The sequence below is a fragment of the Mesoplodon mirus genome (genome assembly GCF_964341445.2).
Source record: "Mesoplodon mirus genome assembly, chromosome: 3".
In the NCBI taxonomy this organism is placed as follows: domain Eukaryota; kingdom Metazoa; phylum Chordata; class Mammalia; order Artiodactyla; family Ziphiidae; genus Mesoplodon; species Mesoplodon mirus.
The window spans coordinates 195330582-195351202 of NC_138978.1; the positions used below are offsets into that span (position 1 = coordinate 195330582).

A 20621-nucleotide genomic window follows, 5' to 3' on the forward strand; every position below is an offset into this window, starting at 1 on the left:
TGATGTTGTCCTTTATCTCCGGTTCCAGCACGTTTTTCTCCCTACCCCCGTCCCCCACCTTTGAGTAGCTGTGGCTGTTTATTGAAATGGGGTGAAATAACGACATTAGAGACTTCACTTTGTTGCAGATTCTCAGGATGTTTTATTTGTGTCCTGGTGTTTGCTGCCTCATTGAAGGCAGGGGTTTAGGTGTCTTTGACTAAGCGGGAAGCGTTTATTCATCTCTCGGTTACGTTTTCTACTTCTTATGCAGTTGTGACTGCCTCTGTCCCCCTTCATAAGCAGAAGGAGTCTGATCACGGGGGTCAGGAGGACGAACCTTGTCTCGTATGGTTTTGGAGGCCTTCTCAGAGCTCTGTACAAAATACCCTTACCGCTGGTCTCCCCTTGTCACGGCAGCGCCAAGATGGCCTCCCATGCGGAGCACCGTCAAATCAGTGACTCTCAGGAGGGCGCAGGTCCCTCCTGTTGGCTTGGGAAGGGAACGTTGAAATACTCTTAAGATACAAGGAAATACACGTTTTGCCTTCGTTTTAGATAAAGTTATCATAGTGCCTAATGCTGAAGGGCAAAGGAGAAGAAGTATGAACCAGATCAGTGTAGAGTCCGGAGCCCTGCTGTTTACGCCGAGAGTACAGAACAGCTTCCTCCGACCTCATTCAGTGTGCGTTCGTCAGAACTACCCAAGTTAAGAGCACACATGGCTTCTTGGTGGGGCGGGGGTGGGGAGTGCCTCACTCACGTGGACCTTGGATGCCTGTGGGAGGCCCGCATGACCTGTCTAGTAGGTAGCTGGTGGTTGCATGTGGCTTGAACACCACAGAGCAGTCCGGCTGGGGAGCAGCTCTGGGGTCATCAGCGTGGAAGGTGGAAGCAGGTGAGCATGTTGGGGAAGGTGTGTCAGGGCCTGTCCAGCCTTCCTCACGTAAAAGGGCAGTTTCACTAAAAGGTAAATAAATACTCAGTGAATCCTGGGAGAAATTAAAAGGTAACTTCTGTGTTGCTGCCTGACTTTAGCTGTAAGTATGACATGTAAGGTATTTCTCGTGAAGACCCAAATAAGGTTGTTTCCATCCTTAATAAATCTGTGCTTTTAAAGCCTCTTACTGTTTGCCATTTTTCTAAGATTTTATCAGTTCTTTAGTCAGAGGAATGGACTTCTGCAGAGTCAGAAGTTTTCTGAAAACAAAACTGAAGTAGATGTCAATTATATAATTCCATTTTGAGTGTAAATCTGTAATCACTTAATTAGATTTTCAGTTTTTTTCCATGAGTCCTTTATGTTTAAAGTCTCACGTACAGTCCTAGGTAGCTTCCTCAGCATACCGTGTTTATTATTCCCACTATTAATTTAAAATAGTCATCCTTGTTCTTTGGATAGTACCTTCATAAAATCATAGTTTCACATGATGAGTGTGCCAGAGAAAGTACATTTGTTTCTAGTGAGTGTAGAAGTTTGGCATGATTTGTAGTGTGTGTTCAGAGGAGCAGGAGAGGACTGCACGGCGGTGCAGGCAGCAGTGACATGACTGGGCGGCGTTTGCTGAGAAAGTCAGCCCCGCAGCCGCGTTGGTCAACTTCACAGAATCCGTCCAAAGACTTGTGCGGTTCTGTGGTATGAAGAAGAATGTAACAGCGATTGAATTTAGTTCCTCAGAAGGTAAATTTTAAAACATAAAGTAGAGCCATGATTTACTTAAGTTTGTTGAGAAATCTTTTTATTAAAAGCTAGGACAGTTTTGTGTGACTATGAGTCAGTGGCTTTTCCTGCTTGCTTTTTCTCCCTTCTTTCTTAATTTCCTGTTAATTTTCATTGCATTGGAAGTCTGTGCCCAGTAAAAAAGGAGGTCATGCAGCCAAGAGGCCTAATTCTTCTTCTTCTTTGTGTTTTTGAGGGGCGAGGGTGGGCAGGAGGGGGCAGGGCAGGAGTTTTCATAGGAGTAGAGAAACACATTCAGTTTGTTTTGCTAGACACCGGTTGTGTCCTACTAACCTAATTGTCCCTTAGGTAGACTCTGTTGTTACGACTAACTCAGGTCCTGAGAATGTCGTGGGGCCCTGGGTGTGGGTCAGTGGAGAAGTTCCCTGGCAGGGACGTGGGGAGACCCGGGTGGGAGTCCTGCCTTTACCACTGGGCTGGAGGGCTCCTTTCCTTGCCTGGGGTTTAGGAGCATCAAAGGAAGGAAGTGATGGGACATCTTTTAAAACCACTTCATAGTTTACTGTAAACTAGCCTGGAAGGAAACGAGGGTTTTGGAAGTTCAGGAATAATCAGAATATAGAGCAGTGTCTGTGGTAGAGCACATGTGTTAAACAAATAAAGAAATAGCAGTTTATAAGCTTTTTTCAAAGATAAAATATAAAATCTGTGTTAATTCAGAAAAAATCTATTAAATTTTTCCTGTATTTAAATAAGTGTTTTTTATTTTTTTGTGATGATTTTTCGGTTAGTGAGTGCTTGTTACAGACAAAAGGCTGTTAAAACAAATGACCTTACAATACATAATTCATACTCATTAAAGTGTTCCCAAGTACTGGCTTGTATTCCATGGGGTCTTATAAGCTTTGTTATGATAGAATTCACTACTATGAATTATTTAGTACAAGGAATGCTTTTTATAATCAGGTTTGGAAGATGGGTCCAAGCTATTTATCTTAGCTCTTTACGTATGTCAGTCTTTTGCCGTGGATGGTTATAGTTTGGCTACCATGCTTTTTTTCTGGTGTTACAGCTGAATGGTTGGCCTAGTGATCATGTGCTTTTGCCAGGCTTCCGTTGTTGCTGTGTGGGTAACCGAATGACGTGGCAGAATGATGAGGGACATTTATTGTGTTTGTAACAGCATCCTGTGCCCACAGTTAACCAAAACAAATGGAAAGTGTCAAAAGCTTTTTTGGACAAATTTCTTTGAAAGGGGAGAGTAAGGATCACTTGTTTTTTTTTTTATCCTCATAGGGAAATTCTTCTGTAAGGATAAACAGAAGAAATAATACCATCTTTTATTTGTATTGAACTTTAACCCTTTTGAGAAGTAGTAATACTTCATTCTTCCAGGCACTTGTTTCCGGTAGAAAACTCCCCGCATTTGTCACTCAGGGAGAAGGATTTGGGGCCTTGCTGTGTCACCGCAGACTGTGTGCTCATTGTGAGCTTTCCTTCAGAGCAGAGCAATAACTTGTCCTTGATCATTCAAAAGTGTCAGTAGATGCTCATGTGAATTTGAACTAGTTAGGTCCTGATTGTTAGACCTGTGTTCTTTGTAAATTCTTGTTTTCTAAATTTGATTATTTAACAAGTGTTTATTGGACTTTCATATGTAATGGAGGTAAAAAAAAAAAAAAAGGAAGAGACAGATTCTGCCCTTAAATAGTAATTGCTTGTGTTGTTATTGCACCTAGTGAAGTATTGGACCTCAGATGCACAGATAATGGAGTCACTAAAATGCCCTGGGACAAATTACTTAAAGGGGTATTTTATAAAGGTTCACCTGAGTATGAAGCAAGGTTGGCTAGGCAGGCAGGCTAGCTGGGAAGGGTGTTTCAGCTAGGATGGCACACTGTGTCAGAGGCACACTGGCGTGAAAGAGCCTGGCATTTGGAAGAAGTGTCAATGGTTCATTAAGGCCAGAGTATAGGATTTATATGCAAGCGAATAAGGCTAAGAAAATTTCATTCCTTAAAGGGTTTTAGGCAGGAGTGTGACATATTGAGGTTTTCGTTTGAGATTGATCATTATGGTGGGTGTGGAGGGTAGGAATTACATTACCAAAGTCAGGAAGAACAATTAATTGGTTATGATAGCCGCAAGGATCATGAGAGTCCGGGAGAAGCAGAGAGAGGTTTGGGAGGTAGAATTAATGGGCGTTGGGGACTCCTGCAGGTGAGGGAGTCAAAGGGTCTGTGATGGCCTAGGAACTATATGACTGAGTGGCAGTGCCATTCCCTGAGGAGGGAATACAGAGTAGAATGGATTTGAAGTGGTCAAGATTTTCGACGTTTCTGGTTTGGCTAATCAGGCAGAGAGATCCAGCCAGTAGGGTTGGAAATGAGCTTCTGGAGCTGTTGGTTCATAAATCATCAGGATGTAAGAGGCAGGCTATGTGCCAGATGAAAATGCATAATTATTGACTTAAATAATCAAGGGACTTGCCGTTAAAGGAAACCTGAGCAAGCAAGTAAGCAGAATTGCTCATTGATCATCGAGCAAAAGTTGTATTTTGTGTGGCAATGAAAGAAGCAGATAAAATAATTTTCTAATCACGCCCTTTATGGTGGTGATTCAGATTGCTAGCTTGATTTATTCCAAGCAGGTAGTAGATTAAGTAGAAGTAAATACATTAACCAATAATTGATAAAACTAAGTCACTGGAACTTGGATCTTCGTCCAAGAAATTGGAAGGGATTAACGTGCTCTCTTTAGTATCACAAAATACTGGAAGTAACGGACCAGTTACTGCAGAGAACAAAGCATGGTGTTGTGGCTAAAACAGTGTATACATAGCCACATTATTGTTCACGGGTGATTAAAAGGGAGTGATGGTTTCAGATTTTCAAGGGGTAGAGAAAGTGTGTTGCATGTGTGACCTTTAGAAAAAATACTTAAAGATGTACTGTAGGAGAAAAGTCAAAACTAAGAGTTTGGGAAGGGGCCATCTTTGTACGAAAGCATCGGGAATGAGCACTGGAGCAAACTAGATGTAAAAGCAGGACCAAACAGGTGTTATTCAAGATTGGAAATAGTACAAAATGCCAGGAATAACTTAGATAGGCTATGGCTATAAAGCGTATAATCTGAGGATTTGGAGATGGAGCATTAGGGGAAAAGTAATGGCATGATCAGTCCTTGGCTAACTTGGATCGGATTGTGTATCATAAGATGGATTTTACTTTTCCCTTGATAATCAGCCAAAAACTGTAACCAGTTGAGGACTTAAAAAAACTTGGAAGTCACCATTAGTAGAATTTAAAATAGGAGGGGATATATGTGTTCTAAGTAGCTGGACAGGATTACAGCAAGCAAACATGGTTCATACGGCAAGAGATGAAAAAACAAACAGGAAGGAAACAAAAAACAAGACTATAAAAGACAAATACCAGTGAAACAATTTACATTAAATGTGTTTAATGTGTTAAATGTATTAAATTTCTGTTTTAAAAGATGGACTCAACCTAAAAAATAATCCTCAACTGTGTCCTGCTTTCAAAAGATACTTAGAACAAAGAAACATAGAAAGGTTAAAAATAAAAAGGTAGGCCAAGATTTATAAGGAAAGCACAACAGAAAACACAGAAGGTTAAGAATAAGAATTCCAAAGTAGAATTGAATGAAAAAAAGAAAAGCACTGAAGACAATAAAGGACAGTTTAAAAAAATTGACTCACTGTAATCATTAGCAGACCAGTTAACTATGAAGAATTGAAGTTATATGAGCTGCCTTCACAACAGACTTCTAAGCCCAGTTTTTTTTTTTTTTTTTTTTTTTCGGTATGCGGGCCTCTCACTGTTGTGGCCTCTCCCGTTGCGGAGCACAGGCTCCGGATGCGCAGGCCCAGCGGCCATGGCTCACGGGCCCAGCCGCTCCGCGGCATATGGGATCCTCCCAGACCGGGGCACGAACCCGTATCCCCTGCATCGGCAGGCGGACTCTCAACCACTGCGCCACCAGGGAGGCCCTAAGCCCAGTTTTTATATTTTCAATTCATAAAATTAAATGAATGGGAATCTTCTGATTCATGCTCTTGAGTTAGTATATTCTTAATACCCAAAATTGGACCAAACATTTGAATAAAATATCAACCAAGCTATGTTTAACAGATTACCAGAGTTCTCCAAGAGATTAATGGAAGTTCTGTGGAAGAATTTTGTGGCTAGACAGTTTTGGAAAAATCTGTATAGGGTACCATTTTGGAGAGTCACAGTGCACTTTTTAGCATATTAGGGTCCCCGAGAAGTCTAGCCCAGTATTTGTTTAGCCCAGTATTTTGCAGATACCTTTGATGATGGATCCCTCTCTCTCTGTTTTGGTTGTGGAATACCAATAACAACTTAAGGGAATCTGGTGTTTTAAAGAACAGAGTTTGGAAAACACTTCTGAATATTGGTGTACACTCTGTTATAAAATTAAACTAACAGAACAGTTGAAGAGTCAGTCATTCATTAATCAAGGAGGGTTTATCTGAGCATGTAAAGGTGGTTTCATAGAAAAGGTCTAGTTATATGATTCATCACCTTGTTTGGTTCAGTAAGAAAATTTGTATGATAAGCTTACTAGAGCAGAAAAGCATTTGATATCATTTGATACCTAGCCCCTCCTTATTTTACATTAAAAAAACTTAGAAAATTGGGAATACCGTTTGATATGGAATATGGTCAATATCATAATTTGTTGCAATTTCATAGTTCGTCCTTATTCTTATCTGCTATATTTTAAGCTCTTTGAGAGAAGGAAATAAGTTAATTTTTACAATTTTTTTGTCACCCAATCTAATATAGGACCTTGCGTTTTATGCATTCTATTGCGATTTGTTTAATGAAAACATTATTTGGAAGTGTATCCTTATGTAGTTTTTAGATCAAAATGGATTTTAGTAAAAAATGATCTTTTTCTTTATGTCAAATATTTTTTAAGTGTGAAATACATGATTTTTCAAAACGGAAATAGATACTCTTCAGGATGGGCCTCTTTATGTTTGCTTTATTCATTTGCCTAGCAAGCCTTGAATACTTAAGGCAAATTTAAATTTGTCTAACAGTTAAGTGATGGGGAATTTTATAAAGGTTCTTGAACAGTAAAGAGGTATTATAAATACTGTTTTTAAAAAGGATTATCCTGGCCAGAAGGATTATCCTCGGTAAAGCAGGATGCATAAGGAAGACTCCTATAATGGCAGAAGTGTTCATTTAGGAAAAGCAAGGGATTTGGGGACCCGAGGCTGGCTCAGAACTTTCCAGGATGTGGTTGGGTTTTGAGCTAAACACAATTTTTCTGTGGTCTTGAGGATTGCATTCCAGCCCATGAAACCCTAGCTGTGAACTGTGGCTTTACAGAGCTTGAGAAAATTTTGTTTGTATGCAGATTTCTGCAGTCGTTCGATTTCCAGGAAGAAGCCACAGTTACTCAGGGCTGTGTGTGTGTGTGAGTGTGAGTGTGTGTGAAGAGACACACCATAGGCTGGACTTAATACTGATTTATAGGAGTCAGGAAATCTGAATTCTATTATTTTCTCCTTGTATAATCTTGGATAAGTCATATAATTTACCTCTTTGGAGTTTTCTCGCCTGTAACCTGGAAATTATTCCCCCCCTCACTCCACTGTGATGTTTTGAGAAGGTGCCTGTGGGAACTTTTTAAAAATTACAGGGCTTCCCCGGTGGCACAGTGGTTAAGAATCCTCCTGCCAGTGCAGGGGACACGGGTTCGAGCCCTGGTTGGGGAAGATCCCACATGCAGTGGAGCAACTAAGCCCGTGAGCCACAACTACTGAGCCTGCTCTCTAGAGCCCACGCGCCACAACTACTGAGCCCACGCGCCACAACTACTGAAGCCTGTGCGCCTAGAGCCCGTGCTATGCAACAGGAGAAGCCACCGCAACGAGAAGCCACCGCACTGCAACTAGAGAAAGCCTGAGTGTAGCAACGAAGACGCAGGGCAGCCAAAAAAAAAAAAAAAAAAAAAAAAATTAAAAAAAATTACAAAACTGTAAGTGTAAGATGTCAGTAAAGCATATTGATACTCATTTTGCTGGAAGAGGACATATAAACAGAATTTGGAAACCCTAAAAATCATGGCAACAAGGAAACATGAAGATCTTCTTTCCTTTTTCTTTTGGATTTTCAGGTGAAAATTAAGCATGCAGTTAAAACTAGTATTTAAAAGCCTTTCTATTACAGAGAGAAAATTAATAATACAGTTGTGTCATAATTTAGAATCAGTATTTACATTGCTAACGTTTTGTTACTTATTCTAATTTCTTCAGTGTATACACTGAAATCTGTTGTTTTAACTGTATAGCTAGATGAAAATATGGCAGAAGAGGTTTGCATGAGCTTTCTTTTCCTTTTAACGGTTTGCTTGAGGAATGGGCAGGCTTTTCTTCACTGGACAGATGGTAAAGGGAGGACATTGAGTGGATTTCCTAAGCTTGCATTTGCTGGACGGTGACAGTCAGGGCTAGAATTCATAATTTTTGTTGTTACTCACCGTATTTTCTCCCTTTGGGTACAGCATTTTTTTGCTGATAATTATGACTTTGTAATAATATTTGATAATCATAATAATCTTTTAGGAAGATAGTCCAATGGGGTGTGCCTTTTGCTTATTGATTTACAGATTCACAGTAAGAAGCCACAGGGAGTATTTTCTATAAGAGGACATACGATTTTTTCTTTGAAACAACAAATTCTCAGGCTTATTAAATAAATTACATTCATATAGTCATTTACAAATGTGTGAATTAGTAATGGGCTTATAGCTCACACATTTTTCAATGTTGATTCATAATAGGACAAACTGTATAAAGTGCTTCATGAAATGATGCTCTAATATGCATTCATAAAATGATTGATTTTTTTAATGTAAGAGAAATATCTATATGGGAAAGGTTAAAAGGGGATAAGTTATGAAATTGAGAATGTCATCTATTTTATATGGTTTTTCCCATTGACTTTAAACACATGATAGTTCCCTTGTACCTTGAGGTAAATAATTAGAAATTGGAATCTTAGAGCATCACATCATCTTTAAATAATTCAGAAACAGTAACAAACCCAGTAGCATTAACTTAGTTTTTTTTGTGAGGTCACCTGTGTACTTGAAATGTCATTCTAAGCAAATAAAAACTTTCGCTTCTTGGTATTTTAGATTTCAGATTAATTGGCCACTGACTGTTTCTCAGTAGTGTTTTATTCCGTGAAGACTTTCATGAAGGGATCTTAGGAATGGCTCAGACATCCTAGGGAGGCTCTGCTCGGGGGCGGGGACTGACCTGCAGCAGCCCAGGGTCCCTGGCTCAGAGGGAACTGCTCCAATTTATGCAACGTGACTTATTTACTTCAGAGGGAATTAGAATTTGGCGGATGTTTGAGACTGGAAGGGACTTTGGAAGTCATGTCCTCCAGTTGTATTTGATATTTTAGGTAACTGAGGCTGAGAGCGTTAAGTGAGACATTACAGAGACCGTGCTTGGTGCAGGTGGGTTAAGTTGTATTCTCCGTTTCATATTCAAATGCTTTTCTTCCACTGTTATTATTTATGTTTATGAGAATCTCCTTGATAACACCACTGAAGAAGTAAACAGAAACAATGAAGTTCTAAACTTGTAGGGTTGTAGGACTCTTACATTTCATTCAGTGCTATAACAGAAGAAATGATTATTTGAGAAATTTCACCTAGATGGTGGACTAATCCACAAGTTGTACGTAAAATATATTCTGTTAACATTTAACAAAATGTTGTAAAGCAAATCAGTTTCTTAAAAATGACACGTGAAAGGGACAGCGCTTTAATTGAAGTAAAGACCTCATTAAACTTTGACAATTAATGAAATAACTACGTTTGTTAGGACACTGGGTTTTATGTTAATATATCTTTGACATACTAAACAAAATATAGATAGATGTTCTTCAGGTTTACCTCTGTTTGATGGAAGTAAAGAGTGCAATAATCAAAAGGTAGGCAACAGGGAGAAGTCTGTATCAGGACATCCGATTAGTCAACTTCTGTGTAGTTGACTGTAATGGACATTTTTGATGGCAAAACTGTAAATCCCAGGAGATATAGAGATGTGCATAATTTGATTGCCAACTTTCAGTTAGGAAGGTGCTCTTGGACATACATTAATAATGGTTTTGCCATTCTCGAGTTTTCTCTTTTGTTTAAATATTAAATAATAAGTAGGTCTATTTGGCCTCTGTTTCCAAGTGGACGGGCTTGTCTTAATCTCTTAGGCTTTGACCTGGAGAGGCAACAGTTGTGAATAAGTGTGTGTGTGTGTGTGTAAGAGAGAGAGATGGACTTGTGTTTGCCTGCTTTCTCATTACAGCCTAAGATTCTGCTCATGGATTATGACTTGGTTTTCTGGTTGGTATTCTTGCTGCCAGGCCTGCAGTTTTGATTTCTGTTTGTATTACAAGTAGTTAAATAATATGAAAAAAACATGCAGGGATTTTAGGGTTGTTTTTTGGAAATACTGCTTCTGTTTTCAAATTTGAGAAACTGTTACTTTTAAAACCTCTGTTCTTTGTTCCATGCTACCTACTTAGGGACTTAAACACACATTATTGTTTTGGTAAAATAGAATCCAGCTGATAAGCAGCGGCTATTCACGGTACCTTGTGAAGGCGTATTGTGGAAGAAGAACTGTGCTGGATGTGATGGGAGATTCAGAGGAATCTGCTACAGCCTTTGTCACCAAGGATTTTATAACCCTGACTGATGGTGTCATTGACAATGTGAGGAAGGCCCTTAGTGCCTGTAGAGCACACCACAGTGTCAGGCTACTGCAGGGACATCAGCGGACAGGGGGTCTCCTGGGGTTTGGGTGGACTCCCCCGAGGCCCCAGGGAAGCAGAGGGGTGTGTGCTGGGCTGTGACTGGAAGCTGTTGCGGTAGGTGAAATTAGGGTTTCTAAAGGCCAAAAATGGGCCAGTTTGGCTTTTTGCCAAAAAAGTGGGACAGGAGGCTCTGATTCATTCTCTCTTTGGCTGCCAAAGTGGTATTTGTAAAATGGAAAACCAGCTCTAACTCTTGTCTGAGAACCAGCCAGTCTTCCGGGGCTGCGTTGAGTAGCCTGAAACTTGAGCCTTCCCTTGACTTTCCATCGGCTGCATCTCTGGCAGTTGCTTCGTGAGCTCTTCAATGGAAGGCTCCCTTTGTTGTTCATCTTCTTATTCTTAGTACACCTGCGTGCTTCAGGGAAGGAAGTCAGTACATTTCTGTTGAATAAATAGGGGCCTGCAGTTCCAGGCTAAGGAATTTGGACTTTATTCTAAAAATGGTGGAGAACAATTAGAAATTTTTAAGCAGAACGATGATCTAGTGAAGGTATTCTAGGATGATGAATGCAACTGATTATTATGATGCTAGCTAGACTTCTTAACATTATACTCTGAAATGCTTCTGACTTATGGTAAATACGTATTTGTAGTCCTAGAGACTTGTGGTAATGGATGGAACAAATCCCTGCTGCTTTTCTTATTTTACTCTAAATTAGCATTTAGAGTCAGTTTTAACCACTTTTTTTTAAGTTCGCCAAAACAAAGCAGGATTAGGTAGGCTTTATTTTTTCATTCATTTGGCAAATACTTGAATGTCTGCTTTGTGCCCATTGTGTTCTGAACATTGGGGGACACATAGCGTGTGACTCCAGTAAGCACTTTTAATGGTTTAATTACACTAAGCACCCTAGAGTGGTTCAAAAATCATGTGAAGAGAACATAAATAGAAACATTTTCCTTTTCTCTGTTTCATATTTTTCTAAAGCACATCACAAGCAGAAATCTGGGAGTGTAGGAACCTCCTCTGGACTTCCTTGGACATTGTGTGTATTGGTGGCACCTGGACCATTTAACAGTTTGATGCTTAATTAACAATAACTTACAAGTGATTTAAGAATGAGATATGCACATGCCAGATTTTAGTTCTTAGGAAATGTATCAATGTTACTGGTGCTTAGTACTCATTGATTACTCACAGTATACTAGGTGCTCTAACAGAAAGCAAGCTTTTGACTTTATTCACTGGGCAGTTTTCACAAATGGTAAATACAATATAAATAAATGTGCATAGTATTTCACTTACTTAGGCACTGGAGTTCTTTATAATAATCTATGACTTTAAGTGCCCCTTTTGAAGGAGTGGATGAATAAGCACTGTAGAGTTCTGAACTTCATTTCTTCAGTTGATAGGCTTGACTTACTTCCCGTCAACCTATTTGACTGAGAGACAGTTTTTACATGGCTTTATTGGAAAATCCATATATATAATAATTTCAATTTTAAATAGTCAAACTGCTTATATATTCATAAAACTGTTTTATTATTTTTCTAGATCATTCAAAAATTTAGAAGATTTGGGACTAATGGTTGACTTAAGGATTCTTAAATGAAATTTAGGTTTGTGTTGACAGCAGTTTTACCAATTTTAGAACACATACACACACAACAGAATACGATGTCAGCAGTAATAACAAGATTATCCTTATCTCCACTAATGTAATGACAAAATATTCTAAGCCAAAATAGAACGTTACTGGTGGTTTTGGGAAAGGCCAGTGACAATACGCTTTTGAAAGTACTAGGAAAATCCATATTAAAAACAATGTCTTGGGCTTCCCTGGTGGCGCAGTGGTTGAGAGTCCACCTGCCGATGTGGGGGTCACAGGTTTGTGCCCCGGTCCGGGAAGATCCCACATGCCGCCGAGCGGCTGGGCCCGTGAGCCACGGCCGCTGAGCCTGCACGTCCGGAGCTTGTGCTCCGCAACGGAAGAGGCCACAGCAGTGAGAGGCCCGCGTACCACAAAAAAAAAACCCAAAACCCCCCAAAACCACAATGTCTGCACTGTTCTATTTTCAACATACAAACAAGCACGCCTGTGAAGACCGGGGTGTGTTAATGGGGGTGCCCACTTCTCCTCTCTGAGGCGTTTCTTTTACTTAGCAGGCAGAGAGAAGCTTTTTGCTTAGTGATTCTGTATTTTAACTTAGTTCTGTCATGAATGGGAACTGTGTCCATCAGTTGAGATAAGCCAGGTTTTCTGGCAGATATTTTGTTTTAAACAAGTGTTATCAGTGATTGCCTCATTTTATGTATGGTTCAGCTTTGTGAAACTACTTAAGAAGTAAAATTTTCACTTCATACTCCTCTGGGAGGGAGGAAATGAATTCTCCCAATTCAGAATGTTCCTTGGTAAAGCTTTCTTGATGGATCTATTAAAGTCTTGTTCTAACTTATAGAACTAAGAATCTCATTTCTTTTTTTTTTAATTAATTAATTAATTTATCTTGGCTGCATTGGGTCTTCGTTGCTGCGCGGGCTTTCTCTAGTTGTGGCGAGCGGGGGCTTCTCATTGTGGTGGCTTCTCTTGTTGCAGAGCACGGGCTCTAGGCATGCGGGCTCAGTAGTTGAGGAGCACGGGCTTAGATGCTCTGTGGCATGTGGGATCTTCCCAGACCAGGGCTAGAACCCATGTCTCCTGCATTGGCAGGCGGAAGAATCTCATTTCTTGAATTATGTGATCTGATATAAAAACAGTAGAAGTGTAAGAAATGTGGTGTCTTGACATATTGTAGGTTGCAAGCACCTCTGACCATCCGTGAAGTGGAGCCTTTCTGTATGTAATGAGTATGAGGGACAGACAGAACCCAGACAGAACACCTCCCATGTGCAGGGGCACTGCCTGGAACTCCTCCTCTGTCCCCTTCCCCTTCTTTCACTCCCTCATTAAATGAACTCCCGCTTATCCTTGAGGCCTCAGTGGGAAGAGTTCCTTGACAGCCCCCTCCCCCGTTTCCCCCAAACTCTGGTATATGCTCCTTTATCACCTTGCCTTTTTCACCTGTCAAACGAGCCATCCTGGTGAGCCTTTCTAACTAGATTGCAGGCTCCCTGAGGGCAGCGTCCCTGTCTGTTCTGTGCAGGATATACGCCCAGTGCCTAGTGTAGCACCTGCATATAATAGGCCCTTAATAAGCAGTGTTAATGTGGTGACGAGGGAGATATAAAAGTACTCAGGAATACTTAATCAGTGTCAGTGAGGATCGGTGTCAGCAGAACTGGGTGAAACACATCTAGTCAATCTGAAAATAATAGAAGAAAAAGTCGGTGTGATATGTGAACTGCCAAAAATTGAAAAAGTCATATTATGTTAGCTTAGATTTATAATCATTACTGACTTGCACCTTGTGGATTTAAACGAACCTGAAAATAAATTGACCAGGGCCTTCCTCCCAATCAGCTGCACTTGTTTTTTTTATTTCTACCCTAACTACGCAGCTGTCTATGCATCCCATGTGCTCAGTTGACCGCTAAATTGTCTTCCTAACAACTAATCTTGGGTTTGTAGCACATGTGATTATGCCTTGACTTACTGATCAGGTTCTCCTCAAAAGTTCAACACTGTGTCTGATTTCCATGTTTCCTTTCTTGGAACAGGTGGCTCTAGGGTCTCGTGGATTTGGAAACTATTTTTGTTATTGTTTACTGCTTTGTGTAGTGACCTTTTGATAGCTGCTGAGTTGTGGGAATAGGTTTGATAGTATAAATATAACAGGAGCATATCTCAAACAGATTTTTTTCTTTGTTTTTAAAATGTTCTTTTCTTTAATTATGTCCAAACGGATTTAAACGTTAAAAACAATTCTGAATTTTTCTCACATTAATGAGAGTGTTGAACTGAGTACAGAACATAACGTGTGAGCAATACACACTGAAGTGTAAGTTAATTTATGTGTATGGTTTTTCTTGTAATCTTAAAAATTGAGACCAATGCATTTGTGGTAACTGTGAAGTGACACTCACGGAACCAGCCTTAGAAAGCTGTAAATTGTGGAATTTGCTAAGGAAACAGATATCTTCTTCAGGTAGTCTGAATTGTGGTTGTTTTTCTGCACATTGTATGATACATGCTTAAGGTTTAACTACAGATTGGTGAGGGAATAACAAGGGATGAAAGGGTCCAGAGGGGGGAGAAAGGTAGTCTTGTTACTTGTTTCAATAGAAACAATATTGGCATAAAAAATTATGTATAAATATATAAAGCTGGGTTTTGTGAAAAGAAAGGACTCGTTCAGTTTGATTGGTGATTGGTTGCTGGTCGTCTTCCAGATAACTTGTCATTTCTGTTTCAATTTCCTGAGGCCATACCGTTGGGTGCATACTGAAATATTGAATGTGAAAATGAAAATCTATAAATCATTTTCTTTGTTAAAACATGTACGCAGAATCTTGGCCCTAGAAGATGACCTTATCCCAAAGGAGTTCTGCATTGCGGGGTGGAGAGAATTTATGCTGTGATTCTTTAACGAGCTAGAAGATTTATGTCACTGGATCACCTTTCTAATGGTCATTTTATTTAAACTTATGGTCAGTATGTTTAGAACAGTAAACTGATTAATGGAAATTATTTTTATATGTGAAAGGATGTATTTGAAATTATTTCCATAGCTATTGAAATATTATCTTTCTTCTTAATTTTCTGTTTAGTAATGAACTCAGATGTCAAGGCATATTGGGTGTGTGTTTGGTGAAATAGGACATTAAATCCATCGAAGTTAATATTCTGATTTGTTGAACTCCCTCTTACCTTTACAGTTTCCTTTAAAGGTGTGAAATGCCAAGATACTGTGTGAAGAACGGGTGGTGGTTGTTTTATCCTGTTTCTAGTATTGTTATTTGCTGGCTGTCATGCAGGCCCGAAAGGAGTCAGTGCTAAGACTAGAGTAAATGACAAAGCGAGCAAGAAGCTTGGCCTGCCCCAACTCTGAGGGAGCTGAAAGTGGACAGTGAGACGTGATTAGAGCCCAGCAGTTCATGAGAGCACAGCCACCAGCGGGAGCACCAGCATAGCCGCGTTGGTGCTTCTGCCCACGGGTCCCAGGGAGGAGGAGAGGGGCCTGGGTGGTTGCTGTGCTTGCATTGCATTCCGGGTCATAGCTCCGGAGCCCAGGGCCGTCATTTGAAATAGACATTTGAAAATTTTGCTGTTTTTGGTTAATTATGATGTAATTAATCCCTGATTGTATGAACCAATATCTTATACTTTGATTAGTTATATTTAAAGCACAATTGAGAGAAGTAGATACTTGCATCTTTCAAGTTAAAAGGACTAAGGATTCCTCCTAACTGAGTGGAGTGAGCAGTCGTAGGCCACTGCTGAGTAGGGTATCACAGCTGTCAGGCTGATGTTAGGTTGCACTTTGCATTGTTAATACTGCTTTTGGTTTTTATAACCTCTGGTTGAAAATTCTTTCCAGGGAACAATTTTTATATAGAATTTCAGTCTGGGAGCAAACATCTCATGACTCACAGACCTCTTTAAACTTTCAGATTAATGTTAAAGGCTTTTAAGATGAAGGCAGATTTTATGTTTCAGAATATTTCAAAATATTTATTCTTTCGGGACCAACAACTTAAAATTATTTTATTCATTCCTTCAGGGGCTGCATTCTTTTTAGTATTATGCTCAGAATAGCTACTAAGCTCGGATGATACACTTTAAAAAATTCGAAAAGGTAGCTACTCGGTTAAACAGCCTTTAGTCGATTTTAAGAAGTTGTTAGAATGAATAAGGAATTTGTATATTAACTGATTTAAAAGTTAAACTTCACTTTAGTTTCCACTGATTAAAACAAAAAGAGGGGAAGAGTATCATTATTTTGTGTTTACTTAAATTATTTGATTTGTATTGCTGTATAAACTAATATGTTAACTTAAGAATACAACACTGTATTAAACAGGGTTCTCCAGAGAAACAGAACCAAGAGGATACATATACAAACACACACACACACACCTCTCTCTGTATATGTGGTTACCTTAACCTCTGCAACTAGCCGCGTATCCAGCTGTATACATACATACACACATCCGATACACATGTATAAAGAGATTTGTGGTAAGGAATCTGCTCACGCGATTCCAGAGGCTGGGGTGTCCCCAGATCTGCCATCTGCAAGCTGGAGACCCAGGGAAGCTGGTGATGTAGTCCTAGTCCAAGTCCAAAGGCCCTAAAACCAGGAGAAGTGGTGGCGTAAGTTGTGATGCAATTACGAAGGCCTGAGGACTAGGAGTGCCCGTGGTGTGAGTCCCAGGCCAAGGGCAGGAGGAAACCAACATTCCAGCTCAGCAGTCGTCCAGAGAGAGAGTTCCCCCTTCCTCCGCCTTTTTTTCGTATTCAGGCCCTTGATGGATTGGATGCTGCTCCCCCGTGTGGGGAGGGCAGGCTGCTTAACTCAGTCCTCTGATTCGAATGCCTGTTTCATCTGGAAACACTCTCACAGAAGCTCAGAAATCATGTTTAACCAAGTATCTGGGCACACCATGACCCAGTCAACTTGACACATAAAGTGAACCATTCCAAACGCCACGGATAATTCTTTCCTGTGCTCTTAGTCATACTGTTTCCAGAAGTGCTTGTACTGTACTTGAATCAAATGAGACAGAAGAAAATGTTCTGATGAAAACATTACTTCAGCATTAAGTTTCCTTTTCCTGAAGTTGCATAAAAAGTATCCAGCGATCCCTCTCGCCCACCCCCAGTACTGTCAGAGTTGACGTCCAAATCCACTGTGAAACTTAGGAATTGGGTCCGTTTCAGGGTTGTCGTCTGGGAGCATACGGTCATGTCTCAGTCAGTTGCAATAGACAGACTCTTGAGACTCCTCTAAGTTTCAACATACCTCCATCTTCCTAAGTCAGGGTATTCTGGTATTTTCTCCCAAGACAGGCAAACCAACTCAAACTGTCAGAGCGGTGGTGTTTTTATACCATTATTTTTCTTTAATGCCTTTTAAATGACTTAAGCTTTAACAAAATGTACATTTATTGCGTTTGCTATTTTATGGAATGCTAGAATTAAAATATGGTTTTTCTAAATGAATAATTATCAATTATACATTTAGAAATTTAGTATTTTTTGCTAGAAATGTTTTGTTTTGTTCTTTATTTCCACCATTTATTAGAAGATTGGCCCAAGAAGAGAATGACTATTTTATTTCCAACAAGTGAGATTTGTTAGAATATTGACTTTTCCAAATCAGTGAAAGGTTTTTGCTATGTTTTCTATTAAACAGTAAAGGGGTAGTCATAAATTTTATATAGTATTTATCATTTTTATATTTTTAGAAAGTGTTTAAAAACAGGTAGTAACAGAGATCAAGTTCAACAGAGATCACTTCTGTTTTAACTCAGTGGATTAGGAACCCTCAAACTGGGAAACTAGCACATGGAGGGGTCCTAGGCTGTTATTCCCCTGGGAAGGGGGTCTTTTAGCAGAAGTGAAATGTTCTTTCCAACATGCCCTGAGCATTCTTGTGTGTGTCTTTTGGGCACATAGGAGGGGAATTGGGAGGTCCTAGGGACATTGTCCTCCAAATATTCCCACCTGCAGTATATGAGAGTTCTAGTTGCTCCATATCTTGGTTTTATTTTGACAGAATTTAAAGTTTTTAGCCTCTCCGATGGGTATGAAATAGTACTCTATTGTTAGTTTAATTTGCCTATCTCTGATCTTAAAATGCTGAGATTGAATATTTTTTCAAATGCTCTTCTGAAAATTACTTGTTCATGTCTTTGCCAGTTAAAAAAATTGGATTGTCTTGTTTATTGAGCTCTTCACAAATCCTAGATATTAGATCTGTGTTGGTTGTATGTATTACGAATATTTTTTTCCTGGTCTATGAATTTTCTGCACTTTTTCAGTTGTCTCCCTTGGTGAACGAACATCATTGAGCTTATCAGTGTTTCATAGTTGTATCTTTTATCCTGAAGTATATTTCCTTCTACTTTGATGTCATGAAGATTCTTGTCTATTTTCCTCAAAAGTTTTAAAGTTTTACTTTTCACATTTAGGTCTCTAGCCCACTGTGTGTAGTGGAAGGTGGTGGTCCCCTACTTACGTATGCACACATGTAGTGTCTGTTCCGTCACATATAAAGTTTTCATACGTGAGTAGTTCTGTTTCTGGGCTGTAGTTCTGCTCTGCTGGTCTTTGTTTTTTCCTGCTTCAGTTGCACTTTCAGTAAGTCTTGATCTCTGTTTGGGAAAAGCCCTTTGCCTTGGTGGTGTTTCTCAAAAATTGCTTGGCTATTTTTGGCTCCTTTTTCTTTCATAATTCGGAATTAGTTTCATAGACATAACAAATACACAACACATTTTTTCAGGAATTTGTCCATTTCATCTAAGGTTTTAGATTTACTGAGAAAAATTATTTTTATTTTTGTATTCTTTCCCCCTGACATTTCTTATTCTTCTGGATTTGTAGTTATTCTTATATTTTTATTATCTTTTCACGTTCCTTTTTTCTCCATCAATCTTGCCATAGGCTTGTCTATTTTTATTAATTTTTTTTTTAAAGAACCAGCTTTTGGTTTTGTGGAGTATTACTGTCTTTATTTTCTATTTTATTTATTCCTGCTCTTTTTTAAAAAAATATTGACATATGTTGTGAATTTTTAAATTAATAATTAATTAATTAATTTATGGCTATGTTGGGTCTTCATTTCTGTGCGAGGGCTTTCTCTAGTTGTGGCGAGCGGGGGCCACTCTTCATCGCGGTGCGCCGGCCTCTCACTATCGCAGCCTCTCTCGTTGCGGAGCACAGGCTCCAGACGCGCAGGCTCAGTAATTGTGGCTCACAGGCCCAGTTGCTCTGTGGCATGTGGGATCCTCCCAGACCAGGGCCCGAACCCGTGTCCCCTGCATCGGCAGGCAGACTCTCAACCACTGCGCCACCTGGGAAGCCCCCCCTGCTCTTTTTAAGTTATTGGTATGACTTGGAACTTTATTGGATGTGGGGCAGACAGGGCTGAATGAAGGATTACTCCATAGTTTCCACTGTAGGGATGAAGTGGATGCAAGTGTTTAAGGGCTGAAGTGAAAATAGTTGGAATCAGTCCGTGGGGAAGTCATTGAGTTCACTTTTGTATAGCAAGCTTGCAGTGGAGCTGCTTAGAGGAGAAGCTGGACCTGAAGTGGTCATTTCGGTATTTGCTATTGATAGAGATAGTCAGTGGAGAAGAGTGGGAAGAGGGAAAGACAGAATGCTTGTAGGTCGGCGGGAAGCCTTCCTGGCACAGCAGTACCACCACCATCCCTCTTTCCATTTAGTTTAAAAACCTCTGTACTTCCAAGAATAGTTGTGTGTACATTTGCAGTAATGTACTACTATTTGCAGTTTCCACAAACATTTCCACATATTTATTTCCACAAACGCCCCTATGTCACATCTCAGAGGCCCAGTTCTTCCCAGTCCGGATCCTGACCTCGGAATAGCAGTCTCAGCAGAACTGATGATCTGCTACCCCGACAGTTAGTCTTGGGCCCAATCTTTGGCCCTTTCTGCTGACTGCAGACGATGAAAGGAGCCTTCTTAACTTTTCATGGGACCTCCCATCACTCTCAGTTTTCATCCCCTCCCATTCGCTGATGACCCCAGCAACAGCTGATTCCATAGTTCTTACAAGTCACTGCTTCCCATCAGCCTCTCATCAGGTGGGATTACTCCACCTGCCAGTAAATTTCCTTCAGCTGGTATCGCGTCCCACTGCATGACTAGTGGAAGTTCTCACAATCGCACTATTACTCACGCGAGGGGCAGTCTGTGCTTCACCTGTCGCCTGTGATCCAGGCGCAGAATCCCATCTTTGAGACTGCTTTCTGGACCACTCCTACTGGCAACTGCCATTGGCCAAATTCTTCAGAAAACAGACCCTGAGATCTGCACGCGTGGCCTTTTTTTTTTTTCTTCTGTATAATGCTTTTGGGAACAGCACCTGGGAGGAAGCAGGATGGGCAGTGGAGGTACTGAATACGGTGTGGTTGCAGCAGAGGCTTCAGCCAATCCCACGGGAACGTTCCAGGGCTAGACTGGCCCTTCAGGATGGTCCCAGGTTGATGGAGGGGTCTG

The 20621-nt window shown here is 40.2% G+C and overlaps 1 protein-coding gene and 1 long non-coding RNA gene across 5 annotated transcripts in view; one reads left to right on the forward strand and one right to left on the reverse strand.

Moving 5' to 3' along the window:
• Positions 1-20621, reverse strand: part of LOC309801597 — a 207989-nt gene that overhangs the window by 96134 nt on the left and 91234 nt on the right. The window lies entirely within an intron of this gene.
• The window catches only part of NEK7 (NIMA related kinase 7), a 136264-nt gene that overhangs the window by 13137 nt on the left and 102506 nt on the right, over positions 1-20621 (forward strand). The window contains exon 1 of one of the 4 annotated variants that reach the window (XM_082616593.1): positions 1556-1660. The exons of the other annotated variants lie outside the window; for them this stretch is intronic. The gene's annotated coding sequence lies outside the window, so the exon portion shown is untranslated. Of the gene's footprint in view, positions 1-1555; positions 1661-20621 lie in introns of those variants that run through there. 4 annotated transcript variants of the gene reach the window in all.